The following is a 15,724-nucleotide window of genomic DNA, read 5'->3' as shown; positions in this document are numbered from 1 at the left end:
TCTCCTAATTCTTTGAAGATTTATTTCCAACTGTCAGGAGCACGTGTGTCTTATTAAGACTTCTAATGTACTTGCCACTTCTTGTTCCAGCTGGACTAACGAGATGTCATCAATATAATGGAATAACATGATGTTCTGTGAAACGTTCAAACTGTTCAGGTCTTTTTAGGCAATATTATTAAAGAGGAAGGGTAAACTTGGAGAAATTGTGTACTTTTATCCATTGCATATGGATGAAAACTGCTTCTGATCCTACTTTTTGATAAGGAAGAAAAAGAACACACTTACCGGTTAAGTGGCTGTCTGAATACTGTGTGCTTAAGGCTGTGTATCTACCATGATTCCACATCTGGCAAAGTAGCTGCAATTGGGGTTACTACTTGGTCAAATTTGCTGTATGTCACTGTCATCCGTGACAATCCATCTGGTTTTTGTAGGGGCCAGAATGGAGAATTAAATGGGATATGATGGGGACCATCACCCCTCATTCTTTAGGTCCTGGGGATGAGTTATCTCTGCCATTACCCTCTGGGATAAAGAGTTGTTTTGATTTACTATCTTAGCCAGAGGATATGATTTAAAGGATGTCTCTTGGATTTCTCATTAGATAACTCTTATTCCACAGCCCAAGGAACCAATGTGTGGATCCTACCGATTATCAAGTATGTCCATTCCAACTGTACATTTGGGAATCAGAGAAAAGATCACTGGGTGGGTCTGTGAATAAGTGGAGCCACTGTAATTTGGACCTAGGACAAGACTCTGTGTACTACGTGGTCCCCAAAGCCCCCGCTGTAACAGAGTGGCCATAAAAACTTCAGCTTTCAGTGTGTCCTCAAAATACCCAGTCATTTCCCTTTTCTTAATAAATGACTTTCTTTCCATCACTTTGCCATTTCTGGAAGGATCGGGAAAGTTATTTTCATATATATTTGCTGTGTTCCATAAATTTTCTTCATGGGAACTCAGACTTTATTTTAATCAATGGGTTCTGGATCTATTCCAGAAACTGTTCAAAGGATTTTGACTTTTTATTGAAGTGGCTACCTTCAGTTTTCTGACCATTCACCCTTGATTTCTTTGGGTTCTATGAATTAAGCAACTTCCTTGTTGGCTACCCATCATCTCTCCCTTAGGATTAATAAAAGCCATCCTTTATTAGTCATCTTCATGGCTGTCTGTAGGAGGCGCATATTCTTTTGCAAAGCCACGGCTTCTGGATTGTCCTCAATAAGGGCATAAATGCCAGCTTGTAACAGGGAGAAGTGGGCCACTGCTGCAGGTCCAGAAGTCCAGCGGAAACAGGATTCTAGATTTTCAAGTACATCAACACAGATGTCCCTATCCCAAGTCTCAGGGTCTTATGCCTTCCTAGTCAGAATTCTAACTTTGGAGTAGCAGCCTCTTGGGGGCTGAGAATTCAACGACCACTGGAGTTCTGCTACACCTATAATTAATTTCTGGCCCTGGTCTTCAGCTTTCTGATTCTCTGGCTACAGAAGAGAAAATGTCTTTAAATGCTGCTAAGGAGGCCTACTGGCTTTCACACTTAACCTTTAACTGATGATTAATCACCCACAGCCTTTCATTGTCATTCCCCAATGTCTCAATAGCTCCCAATAACAGTTATTCAACTTCATAGTCTGTGTCTTCCAAGTTCCTGAGATATTATTCTTGCTAGTGAGTTTCATTACACCAGTATCCTATCCAATTCACCAACAGGGGAAGTTATAACAATTGCACAACAACAGCATGCTAGGAGCCACCCATTACCACTTACCACAAGTGATGGTGTCCTGATTGCCAACTGGCTGGTTGGTGATTTGGCTCCAAAATTTGTTTTGGAGTCTGCTTCCAAAACTTCATGGTACCAACTGTCTTGGGTCAAATTTCCTGGAAACCAACTCTGAGGTAGATATTTGCATGTAGGAAGCTTTTGGGAATGCTCTTGGGGGAAATACCTGTAAAGGAATGAGAGTAGCAGGATTGGGCAGAGAAGAGGTAGAACTATGATGCTATTGCAGTAGAACTGGCAGAGACTTTCAGCATTGTCCCAAATTAAGCCAAAAGTGTCTGACTTTTGTACAGCCTCAGAGACCAATCAGTGGATGTGGGATGTCTCCTGGGATGGAGCATAACACTGGTAAGGTGGCTCCCATTGGCTGAAGACAGCTCCTGGGGAAAGATTCAGCTGTGAGCTGTCACAAGCCCATATTCCTGGCTGGGTGTTGTACTGAGGGCTTGGTACTGAAGGACTCTGCTTAGTGCACCACAGCATCTACTCTACCTGGGGAGTATGATGATATGAGATAGAATCAGGGGAATTGAGGGCATGCACAAAAGCATAACTCTGATAGTTGTCCATGCCTTTAAGCTTGGCAAAGAGAAAAGTTGGGATGAAGATAGTGAAAAGGTGGTAGGATCAATAAATTATAGGTTCCTGGAGGATTGAAGGATTATTGGGGTTAGAATACCAGAGCAAGAGGGTAAGAAGGATAAGATGCTGTATGGTGAGTTGATGGGTTGGCTGTTTAACATTAGGGAGAGGTTGCAGTTATTGATAATGACAAGATCAAGAACTTGTCATTGGACTGAGTGGCGAGAAAGGTAGAAGACAAGATCATGGGAGGAAAGTAGGTCTAGGAATCGAGCAGCCAGGTTGATGGAGGCAGCACAGAGTCAAAGTGTTTGGTATGTAGATGTGAAAGGGCTTAGTATGCTCAGGGAATAGTGAGAAATCAAATTGGCTGGCGTCCATTTATGTAGTGGTAAGTGGTGGAAATTAGTCTGAAAAGGTAGTTTAGGGCCAGCATGTGAAAGGCCCTAAACATCAGGCTAAGCATCTTGTGTTATGTCCCGTAGAAAATAGGTAGGTAATGGAGATTTTAAAACACCAATTTGTCTTAATTATACGTGCTTTAGAAAGATCAGAAGGAGGATGGGGGGAAGGTAAAATTGGTAAAGGGGGGTCCTTTGTATGGTGATGGACGGAAACGAGACTTTTGGTGGTGAACACGATGTAATGTACACAGAAGTAAATTATAATGATGTAAACCTGAAGTCTATATAATATGATAAACCAACGTTACATCAATGAAAAAAAGAAAAAAAAGAAAGATCAAACTTGCAGCTGCATAGACAACACATGTAGGCTAGAATACGGGAATAAGGGCAACCAATTAAGACGTTATTATAATAGTCCAGGGTTAGTCCTGGCCTCACATGATAGATATTTGTGTCAGAGACTGTCAATTGCCTACCCAATAACTATTCTCCTTTGTTCCTTAGGATTGAGCTCTCTATTGTCAAAGGTGGTATTGTGTTTAGCCTTCCTTACAGGTAGGAGGGGCCATTGAATGTAAGAGAAAGACACTGGATGAGGCTTTTGAGAATTCTATGTTAAGATGGGTAAACCAGTTGAAGGCAAGTATCAAAGACAGAATGATGCTCCCTGCAGATGTCTGTGTCCTAATGCCTGGAACCTGTGACTATGTTACCTTCACGGTAGCAGATGAAATTAAGGTTGCTAATCAGCTGGATCCTGGGTTATGTGCGTGGGCCCAATGTAATTACAAGGATCCTTAAAAGTGAAAGAAGGAGGAAGAAGAGTTCAGAGTGATGCAATGTGAGAAACATTCGACCCACTGTGGCTGGTTTTGAAAATGGAGGAAGGGGCCCAAAGCCAAGGATTGCAGTGGCCCCTACAAGATGGAAAAGGCAAGGAAATAGATTCTCCTCTGTAGACTAAGAAGGAAATGCAGCCCTACTGACACCTTAGTTATACCCCATGAGACCCATGTCAGATTTCTAACCTAGAAAACTGTAAGGTAATAAATTTGTGTTTTGTTAAGCCAGTAAATTTGATGTAATTTGTTAAAACAGCAATAGAAAACTAATACAGGCATCATTTTTACTTTTTACTTCCTCCCTGCTTCCTTCTAACTGCTAGAATGCAGATGTGATAGTTGGAACTCCAGCATCCGTATTGGACTATAAAGCACAGCTGATGATGTACACTATGCATGAAGGATGGTAGATCAAAAAGATACAAAGCCTTGGGTCCCTAGTGGCCAAGCTTTTGACTGTCAGCCTCTGAATTTCTTTTAAATGAGAGAAAAATAAACTTGTAGGTAATGTAAGAGACTGCAATCAGTTTCCTTTAATAGCTAAATATACTTCCTGACTAAAATAATAGTGTGAGTTGAATATCCTTGTAACTCTTAAACTCAACATACCACAATCCAGTAAATACTTGAGTTTACCATATGCCAGACACAATTTTTTTCCTCCATATTTCCTGATTTCTGCTCAAGGTACCACCATTCTCAGAGCTACTGAGGCCAAAAATCTTGGAATTTCCCTTAAATGCCCTCTCATCCTCAGTTGCATATCCAGTTAGCTGTCAAAGTCTGTCAATTCCGCTTCCATATCACCTCTCACACCATCTTCTCTCCATCACTATTGCACTGTCCTAGATTAGGTTCTTTCTTTCTCACCCATGCTGTTAAAAAAATGGTCTTTTCATGGTAATCTCTGACCTAGCCCACAAACTGCTATATTCTATTAACATTTCAATCTTTTAAAGAATAGTTCTACTTATATTTTTTTCTTCTCAAAATCCTTCAGTGGCTTCCCATTCCACACCATATTAAATCCAAATGCCTTATTCTTGCATCCAAGACCTTAACCCAGCCATGTCACCTATTTTTCTCTTTAACACATATTGGATTGGCTACTGCTTATTTTCCCAAATATGCTTCCCATTTTCCTGATTCTGTGACTTCCAGCCCCTGACACACCCACCTTGGTTTCCATGACTTATTTTCTCTCATCATTTCCTTTTTATTTCCTTCTCTTCACTTACTAAAATCTGTAAATACATTCATTATTTATTTGTTTATATATTTATTTCTTTACATTTTCACCAGAATGTAGGCTCCCTGAGGATAGAAAGTATGTCTGCCTAGTCACTGGCCAATTTCCAGTGCCCAGATGAGTGTCAAGAGTAAATATTTCTTAATGGAATGGATGAATGTGATGTCACTGTATGACATCAGCAAGTATTTGTTTATTGAATGGTTGAGTGTAACGTCACTGTAAAGACCATCATAGCTTCACATAAAATCACCTTAAAATTCAAGCTGGAAAAAGCATGACTCTGTTTCCATCAACAGCACCCTTAGACTCGGGGATGAGTGCTCATTCTTATGGGAGAAGAAAAAAAAAAACAGTGTACCTGAAGGCAGGGAGACAAGGCTGTCTACAGGTCAGAGCACCAGGACAGAGGGTCCTCCCCTCTGTGCTGGGGGGGCCTCTCTGATCTCTGGGCAATCTCTTTGCATCAAATGCATAAATCTCCTTCCTATTTTATACTCACTTTACTCTAGGCCATGAGGACTAGTTAGCCTTTCAAAACCCTATTTCTCTTGGGCTTCATCTAACTGCTGAAAACTTAGTTTGCTCCGTAACAGCGTAAATAAACAGACTTGGAACAAGGGGCTAAATTTTATTCTTCCCTTAGGCAAAGTATAAAAACAAACAAAACAACCTCTATACCTAAACTCTCTGAAAACCTCATAATTACACGAAGAAAACTATGTCTGAGGAATTTTTGTTTATTCACAGCAGGCAAGGAAATATTTTATGCTACAAGGACCTTAGATAAGGGAAACGTAATAGCAGCTCAGGAGTGGCCGCTGAAGGCCTTACAGGTAAGGAGAGGCAATGAATTTACTCATAAGGTACATGGAAGCCCCTTTTATTAATCCAGGGAATCAATGCCAGCTAAACAGGCTCCCTATTAGAGACTAGGCACACTTTATTTCTTTGTACACTTAGAGAATTTCTATCGTCTTTTTAAACACTTTTTAAAAATTTGTTTATTGAGGTAACATCGGTTTACAACATATAAATTTCAGGTGCACATCATTATATTTCTATTCCTGTGTACATTACATCATGTTCACCACCCAAAGACTGATTACCTCCGTCACCATACACATGTGCCCTTTTGCTCCTTTTGTCCTCCCTTCCCCCTTCCCCTCTGGTAACCGCCAATCTAATCTCTGCGTCTATGTGTTTATCTATTGCCTTTTGATTCTCTGTGACATCGTTTTGTTCCAAACACAAATTGAGGGATGTGTGTGTGTAGGCAAATAATTCCACTTTAATTCCAAATGAGTATTTAATAATAGAGTTAGTAATTTGATAGAGAACAGAAATATATAAACAACACTCTGGAAATATCAGAAGGACAGCAAAAGATATTTTATTATTGTTATTATTATAAATATAAAATGCCCTTCTATTACTATGCTGTCTATATTAGGTTCTCTCTCCACCTCTCCCCTATGTCCCCCCGCTCCCGACTGTTTCCATTTGCAGAGTAAGAATCCTGCCTTCTCAGCCTGTCAGAGAAACAGTCTATTTTTAAATTTCCAGAATTCCAGGTCTCCTGTCATGAAACATGACAGAGGATTTAGGGAAAGGGACAGCGCTGTTTGAAAAATAAAACCATTTTTTTACCGTGACCTAGATGGCACGGCAGAGTAAATCTGAATTTTGAACATTTTTTCAGATTGTGCACTGGCATGTAGCATTTTAGAGAGAGATGACGTGTAAGTTATCAGAAAGGATACCTTTTGAGTAGAAATTTAAAAAAAATTTTATCCAGAATCGAAACATCTTCATGTTGTGTTTTAATATTCAGACACCTCTCATCCTGATCTGGGTTTAGAAGCTTGATTGGGAAAGGCCTTTAGAGTGGCATTTAGGACGTGGTGTTCTTTACAAAGAAAGCTGTCTATTTTTCTTTTCTCCAGGGGAACTGCCGTTTAGGACAGGCACAAAGCTGGGAACATAACCAAGGGCAGAAAAAAATTCACCCCCATGTTCTATTTGTCAAACTGACCTGCGGGTCACAACCTGAGAGTTTATGGATCTGTGAGGCCTTGTCTCTGCATAAGCGTGTTTTCTGGACTTTGGCTGAAGCTAAATTCCTCACTTCTGAAAGAGGAGTGGGTGTGGACTTCCAGCAGGAATAGCCAGTGGGAAGGAAGTAATATTCATTAAGAGTGTCTCATGCAAGCAGTGCGGGGCTAAGCATGCTCAGTGTAAATTCTCCTGTAGCCTGTCAAGCTATGTTTGAACTCGTTCCAGATTCCTGGATTTACTTTTTTTTTTCTACCAGGAAGAATGCTCGATTAGACTGCATTTTGCTCTGCTTTTCTTTTTCTTTCTTTCTTTCTTCCCTTTCTTTTTCTTTTTCTCTCTTTCTTTCCGCCAGAAGATTGGAAACAATATTCTTTTCCGATCAGTTCAGTAATACAATGTCCTTCAGTGTCCACATGAGCGTTTCAGTGAAGAAGAAAAGAAACTTTGCTACCTGGGAACTGAAGACTACTTAGATCAGTGAATGCTAATAAAGTCCTTAAGGACTTGCGGAGCCAGGAGTTAACTTTTCTCAACTATTAAGGTAATCTACAGCAAATTTAATTGCTTTTTCAACTGAGTGGGTGTACACCATTTTTTTCCACACAAAAAGTATGTTTTTCGTACGTTGGACTGATTTTCCAAACACAGGGAAAATATGTCTTTGGGTTAATTTGCATTTGAAAGAACTTCTTTTTGTATTAGAGGTTCTCTCTCTTTACCACAAATTATGTGTTTTTCAAACAAATATTGTGGTGAGCTGATGTAGCCATAATGGTCTGAATGTGGATGTGTTCTGTGTTATATTAATTCTTGGCATGGGTTGGTTTGGTGAAAGTTATTGCTTTTGTTGCTGCCAAAGATGAAAGAGAGTTTGTTTTTCGTTGCTGTTGTTTTTGGAAGTTTTTGTGGGCTTCGAGGCTGCAGTGTGAGCCCCTTATGGAGAGGAGAGACCTCTCTTTCTATGTTTAATATGCATTTTTCACAATGTTCAACTCTAACTCTAAGAAAGGGGTATAGGTTTTTGAGTCTGTGTAGGCGTAGTTTTTTTTTTTTTAATGTAGCTTTGGAGGGAAACAGTATTCAGAAAGGCAGAAACAAGGTCTGTAATGAAGAAATTAAATCAAAACCTTCTTGACGAATATAAGCAATGAATGCAAAAAATATTGTGTGCTGTATCCTCACTGATTTAGTTTAGTTTAATAATTTTACTTTTAAATTTTAAAAAGTAGATCAGACTTTAAAGTGTAGTCTTATAAAAAAAAACTCAGAGAGATGTTAGGAACTCAGAAAAAGCAAGTTAGCGAAGTTGGCCCCTTTAAAACATCTGAGGACTGAGGTTATGAAACCACATGGCTTCCTGGAGCAACAGTGCATCCTGGGCTAAAGCAGTTTAATTTTATTCAAGAATTTTAAGAGCAAAAAAAAGGGGATTTATTTCTTTTCAAGCAAGAACAGCCAGGCGAGGAATATTGATCAGTCGGGGATTAAATATTTGCTGGAATACAAAGCATCACATATTATCAACGTGTAAATCAGACTGGCCAGCTATTCAGGGGATGTAAATGAAAATACCATAGTTTCATACAGAATCAAATGCAGCAGCACCCCTGCCCTTCATTCTCCATCTTCATGTCCCAGGAAGGGACGATGGAGGTGGAGCCGGGTGTGAAATAAGACTTAGCTGATGAGCTGACCTTGCTCCTTTAACTTCTGTCCATCTGTTCTTACTGGGCAGCTGAAGCAGTGAGCAAAGTGGGAAGGGACCTCAGGGGAGACAAGGCAGAAGAGGCTGGACCCCGCCAGGGCTGTGATCTGTTCCCCATCCTGTGATTCAGACATAAGCAGAGGAACTAAGTGGATGGATCTAACTCCACTTCCTTCTGCTCCCAGGGCTTTGATTTAGTACCAATTGATGCAATTCTGCACCTGCCTCTGTTTTTCATAAGTAAAAGCTTCTCTGATGCATAGATAGTGGTTTATTTGATATAGATCGATCCCCAAGGAGATAGCCAAAGTAATTCCGTCTTGTTTTGGTTTTTCCTTTCTTCTGTAACATGTGGCATAGATCTTGATGAGTTTAATTGAAACAACAAATCCTTTCTGGGATGAGAGAGCACACTTCTCCATGAAAGAGTGTGTGTGTGTGTGTGTGTGTGTTTGCCACTTGCAGTCTGGGCTCTGGGACAGTGCCGCTTGGAAGGCTTCGCATGGCTGAGGGCATTTGTCTGGAGTCAGGGACCCTTTCACTGCCTTGGCTCTGTCTGTATTGAAAGAGAGGAGGGCACATATTCTGGAGCATTCTATAACTCTTTTTTTTCTCTGACTCCCCTTTCCTATCACTGCACCCCTCCCCAACCCTGTTCCCCTTTCATGACCTATGTCTTGAAGAATAGCACTGAAACCTTTCAAGGCACAAAGGAAAACCAAAGGGTATGCAAAGAGGCAGAGAACAAACAAAGACAGGCCTCTCCATGTTCACATCTGGATAAAATTTAGATTGTGACAAGGGAAAGTGAGTGGGGGAAAAAAAAGTCTGACATCACATTAAAAAAAATGCATCTAATTGACTTCCTAGAGGTTTTCTTGTCTCTAGTTTTCTGAGTACTTTTGCATCCTTCCTTCATCCTCCCCTTTGGGCTTGGGGAGGGAAGTATTATATCCATATTTTGTAGTGAAGTCCAGTGGTTCGTCCAAAGCAGTGGCTGAGTTAGAACTACTACACAGTGCCCTCAAGCTCCAGTCTAAGATGCTGCTGACACAGTGATAGGAATGATCTGGGGTCAGTTTCTATATCTTGGACTTGGTTTCCCCATTCTCTTTGAGGTTTTGGACAATGGCAGTTATTTCGTGTAATAAATTCTCAAACTGACTCTGTTACTATAATGGTTTTTTAAATTTGAGAAGTACTTGAAACCTTTCCCAGAACTTTCACGTCTTTCCTTTTAACTTATCTTCAATGCTTCATTAAAATAGGTTGGATCAGTGTTGACATTTTCATTTGACAAATGATGAAACTGAAAGATTAAATGACTTGCTGTCTAAGGTCAGACAGAGACTGGATGGGAATTCAGGTTGCTCAACTCAGAATTTGAAATTCTAGACCATCTTGAATCTATGTGGGGGCCTCTGGGTTACTGAGATAGAGAGGATAGATAAAGAGAAGGCCCATGATTCATGAAGGTGGAAGTGTGGCAGTGCCAGGGGCTTTAAATATTGTTAGTCCCATTAGGAAGGAGAAAACTCAGACTGGAAAAGTTGTGTACTTCACCCACAGTCACACTTATGGAGTTGGGGAGCTGCCTTTGAATCTTATTTGTAAGACCCCAATATGTGTGCTATATGGTATAGTGAAAAAGCACATGAACTTTGCTGGGTTTTTCTGCATCTCTTTTTGCTTGCATGTAGAATGGGGATAGCTAGCATGGGGTTGCTGTGAAGACTATATGAGATGATACATGTAAAGTACTTAACATGGTGCTCTGCACGGAGTAAATGCTACAAAGTTTTGAATGGTGCATGTTCTTATTGTTGTTTGTGTTCTATATTACTCAAGGTAAGCGCCAGCTATTCTTGCTGTGAATCCCAATCAGGTCTTAACTCAACTCCCAGATGCTCAGGGAGGTTGTGTTGACGGGTTAACATCATCAGATGAGTATCACTTAAGTTATATTTATTGAAAATGGTACAGGGAGCTAATTAAGGCAAAAGCAGTGGTCTCTTGATCCCCATCCAGAGAGAGGCTGGAGGGAGGTTATCCAGGCAGATATGTCTGAGATAAGCAGTACTGATGAGTCAAATCTAGTTGTCTTTGGTGGCCTTCAATACTGCTGAGCAGCCTTCTTCCATGTGAGGAATCTCTGTGAAGGGAAGAATGGCTAGTCAGAGGTTATCCCAGGCTCATAGGTCTGGTGGGTATTGAAAAAAAAGTGAAGATACATGTGCAGACTGGCTATAGAATTGCCAAGATTTTCTATTTCTTGGCTCTTCTGACCAGCACTGATTGGGCTGTTGAGGTTGATGGAGTATCTGGGCTCCAAAGCTCCTGGACTTACATGTGGTGTTATGTTAGAAAGATCCCCTTAGAGAAAGAAAGCTCAAGGGCCCACTTCTGACAAAATCAGTGGTTTGTATTTGAACATCTCTGTATAGAAAACTGTAAGCACAGAGCCACAGGGCCCCAAAACCACATGGAAGTTAAGGCCACTTCCCTCAGCACGCGTTCAGTCTAGCTGAATACGTGCTACCTATGAAGGCATGGAACACTTAAGTGTAGATGGACAAAACAGGTGTGGTGATGCAGAAGTGTGAAGCAGACTTCAGGGGCAGTGGATGATGAGTAAAGATTTTAAAGGTCTATTTAAAATCCTTAAATTTCTTAGATGTTCTCCTTCAGACTCCTCACCACAGCCTTCAGCCTCCTACCATAACCTTCAGCCACTTGTCCATGCTGGGAAGGGAAGGTCACTCTGGCGGGGATGGGGGAGTCTAGATGGGTGTTGGTTTCTTGAGTATCTATTATGTATTTGACACTAGATTTTTATTCTTTACCAACATTAACTTCTTTAAAGTTTACAATATCCTTGGGAGGTTTAAAGGGAAGGAAATCTGTTCTGAGAGGAGAAGGGTACATGACCACTAGGCAAAGAGTGTTCACGTGTTCAACCAACTGGTCATACAATGCCATATGTAATAGGGAGAGCTCCAAGAAGCATTTTAAGTAGAAAAAATGGCTGTTGTCCAGTAGACTCTTAGCTATTGAGTAGTATTTCTGCAAATTCCTTAGTCATTGTCTTGCCTAATTCTAGATCCACCAACATGTATTGTCCAAAATTGGGTAAGTGTGGTCCCATAAAGAGTTAGTGATTAATTAGCTCTATGCACACTGCCTGCCTTTGGGGAGCCGTTCCACTTGAATGATAAATCCAAATTATCTGCCCCCCCTCCTTCCCCACAAATAGATCCTTACAAGTTTTTCAGCTTCAGAAGTGAAGACCTCAGTAATTGGTAGGTAATAGTTTAAAAACAGAATTTGAACTTAAATGACTGATGTTTAGGTCCTGAACGTGGGACTTTATAGCTACGTGACTTTGAGTGAATTATTTCATCTCACTGTGCCTTAATTTTCACATCTAAAAATTGGAATGTCAACGAGAATTTCTTCAGATAGGATGACTAATTTTAAAGTGATTTTTAAAAATTTAGACTGCTATATAAACACCTGTTGTTACTCTTTTCTCTTCGACTGTTTTCTCAGAGATCTAGTTTTCTGTTCATCTTTTCTGTTCTGAAAAGGGTTTCTCCTTCACCTACTTAGTTGGAAGTTGGCATGATTACCTGAGCTGGGCAAACTGCTTTATATCATAGTACTGCAAACTCTTTAATTTCCCAAATTAACTTTACATTTTATGAATTAGTGAAAGATGGAAGACTTTGGAAAAGACGGTAAAATTAGACAGAAAATGTAGCCAGACAGAATTTGGTTGACCATAAGAAGTTCCTATATGCAATGAGAATGAACAACAAATCAGGATACCAAACAAATTGTTGACATACATGTATTTTCCCTGTATTTCCCAAGAAGATAGGAAGACCACCACACCCATTAGGATGGCTACTTAAAAAAAAGACAATAATAAGTATTGGCAAGGATGTGGAGAAATTGAAGTCCTGTGCACTGCCAGTGGGAATGTAAAATGGTACAGCTGCTATGGAAAACAGTATGGCAGTTCCTCAAAAAGTTAAACACGGAATTACATATGATCCAGCAATCCCACTTCGGGGTATATACCCAAAATAATTGAGAGTAAGGTCATAAAGAGATATCTCATGTTCATAGTAGCATTATTAATAATAGCCAAATGGTGGGAGCAGACCAAGTGTCTATCGACAAAAGAATGGACAAACAAAATGCAGTCTATATATACAATGGAATATTATTCAGCCTTAAAAAAGAAGGAGATTCTGACACATGCTACAGTATGGATGAACCTTGAGGATGTTATCCTAAGTGAAATAAACCAGGCATAAAAAGACAAATACAGTATGACTCCACATATATGAGGTACCTAGAGTAGTCAAATTCATAGAGACAGAAAGTAGAAAGGTAGGGTTACCAGAGGCTGTAGGATGAGGGAAATGGAGAATTAGTCTTTAGTGGGCACAGAGTTTCAGTTGGGGAAGATGAAAAAGTCCTGGAGATGGATGGTGGTGATGGTTGCACAATAACGTAAAAGTACTTAATGCTGCTGAATTGTATATTTAAAAATGGTTAAGATGGTAAATTTTATGTTATGTATATTTTACCATAGTTAAATATGAAAAAAATTGAGAATATAAAAAAGTCAGTATTTTAGATAATTTATAAGGGCTTACCCACTAGAAATATTTGTTTCAGTACTGAAATTCAGCTGTGTGTTAGGAAGATTAGGCTCAAACTGAAGAAAGAAAGAGAATAAATCATTCAATAAATACAGTTTGTGGAAGTGAAAAAAAGAGAGAATAGGGGAGAAAAATAAGCCTTTGATATAGAGCTATGGAAATTCCAGAATTTCTGTCTCTGAAGTGCTTAGCTTTGTTTTGACACTGTGTTCGCATAGCAAGCATGCCACTTGAACTTAGACTGTTAATTTGGGGTGACATTTAGTGGCTGATGTAGATTGTGGAGGTGCTGAAAACCCTCCTGACCCACCTCTGTTTGCTAGACCTTGAAGTTATTATTGGGTTAAATTTTCATCTGGGGCCACCTTTGTGAAAAATCTTTGGTAAGCAAAATTGTAGGACTCAAGAGAAATTAAAAAGCTACTCATAATCAGACAGAGGGAGGGAAAGAAAAGCAACTAGTACCTCCCGAGGGCCTATTTGGTACCAGGTGTTTACGTATATCATCCATTTAGTCTTCTCAGTTGCCTTGAAGGTAGATTTCAGATTGCTATTTTATCAAGGCGGGCTTACCCAGATCCTTTTGCTTTGGAGTGGTGATGCCAGGACTAGAACTGAGGTCTGTGGGAGCCTACAGCTTATTCTGTTTCCTCCCACTTATGGCTTTAGGAATTACATGTCTTCAGTTAACTGTCTAGATGATCTCTCCCTTGCTTTGCAGTCAGCACCCGTAAAGGGGAAGTTTCCTTGCAACAGATATATGTCTCGCACACTCAGCTTAGGGCCCTCGAGGGAGCTTCCGAGGGGTCCCAGCATTAGCATCCACAATCTGAACATCATTTTTAATTTTACAAATACGTAACATAGCAACATTTAGCCTTCCTGAGGGAAAAAGCTCTGGAAGCACAGGTGTCTGGGGAACATCTTTTCTGTGGTGCTATCTCGGGTTCAGGTATTGGAATAAATGAACCCAGAGTGCACCAGCCCCTCCCTGGAAGGCTGCTCTCAGGCTCCTTTGTTTGCTTTATGTATAGCCATCAATGCATCATTCCTTCTGCTTCAGCTGTTTGAGAATCCCATCTTCTCTATGGATTTCCCACAGAACGTTTACTGCTCTCCAAGGTGTGACCTGTACCTCTAGCTAATTTATTTCTGTCATGGCTGTAGGATTTAGGAATGAAGGGGGAGGGAGGAGTGGGGGCTGGAGGGAGGGAGGGTGGGAGGAGAGTGATGTGTCCAAGATGTGGGAAATAAATTCAGCATTGGAGCCCCCGACAGGCACGCCTGCAGCTCTGGAGGGCAGTTCTATGCACACAGCCAGGGGACTTTGTTTGAAAATCTGCTCAGTAAGATGGAAGCTGCAGCCACGGGGTTTCAGAAGGCCAGGAATTATAGCAGGGCCCCATGGGGATAGAAAAGCAAGGAAAGAATGTGTTTGAAAATAACATCTTGACTGTTCAGGAGCCAGTCACCATATTGAGCAGTATGTGGTAGTTTTTTTCTTTTTTAATGAAATGATGGAAAACTCTTCTAGGGGCAGGGAGGCAACTAGTGAACTCACATTCTTTTCTTCATTATGGGATTTTCAACAACAGGGCATTCGTGGGTCAGTCCTTGGCACTGCGATTACAGTGACTGACGTGAGATATTAAGTTGAACCACTTTAACATAACCCTCCCTTACCCTCTGCCTAGAATATACCGTCACCCTCTTTGTCATCTGATTTTACTGGATGACTATTCAAATGTCCACTTCACATTTTTTTCTGTGAAAACAACTTATGTCTTCTTAGAAAATCTGATTATAAACTTATACAAGGAAGAATGTAGATTATTTATTATTTTTGCCTGGATCGCGACTCACATTTGTCAAGTGAGTAGATAAGTTATATCTGGAGAGAATTTTAAAGTTTTTTTCATATATGCTATTTTATTTCATTTCCATAACTATGCTATGCAGTAGGTGTTATTATTTTCAGTACATAGTTGAAGAAATGCTGGCTCATTGATCAGCTTGCTGCCTAGCTGGGGTCACACGGGGAGTAAATAGCAAACACAGGATTCAACTCTAGGCCTTCAGATTCCAGATTCACGTGGCATCGCATGATACCCCAGGAGGGAAGGGGCCACAATATCTTGCCAAGATCACCCACTGAATAGCAGAAGCTGGAGAGTAAGAGGCATAAGAGTCAAAATTTGCCCAACCCCTTAGAGAAACACTAGCGGGATGAATCAGAATTGAACTAGACATACAGACTTCAAAGCTTCCTCTCATACGATTTATGCCCAAGGTCAATTCCTCTGAGGTATGACAAACCTTAGAAAGAAGGCAAAACATTCACTAGTGACCGTTTTCTCCCTTCTTCCCATATACCAGCCTCCAACCCCACCCCAACAGACATGCAGATTCTCTG

The 15,724-nt window shown here is 40.4% G+C and overlaps 1 long non-coding RNA gene across 2 annotated transcripts in view; it reads left to right on the top strand.

The window, feature by feature from the left end:
* Positions 1 to 7,063: 7,063 nt before the first annotated feature.
* Positions 7,064 to 15,724, top strand: part of LOC124225341 (uncharacterized) — a 193,023-nt gene continuing 184,362 nt past the window's right edge. For both annotated transcript variants that reach the window (XR_006885063.1, XR_006885064.1), the window contains exon 1: positions 7,064 to 7,474. This is a non-coding gene — a long non-coding RNA (uncharacterized LOC124225341). The remainder of the gene's footprint in view (positions 7,475 to 15,724) is intronic.

This window comes from Equus quagga, chromosome 14, assembly GCF_021613505.1.
Source record: "Equus quagga isolate Etosha38 chromosome 14, UCLA_HA_Equagga_1.0, whole genome shotgun sequence".
NCBI lineage: Eukaryota > Metazoa > Chordata > Mammalia > Perissodactyla > Equidae > Equus > Equus quagga.
The sequence above is the reverse complement of the archived record's forward strand: the minus strand, read 5'-3'. Positions and strand labels throughout refer to the sequence as shown.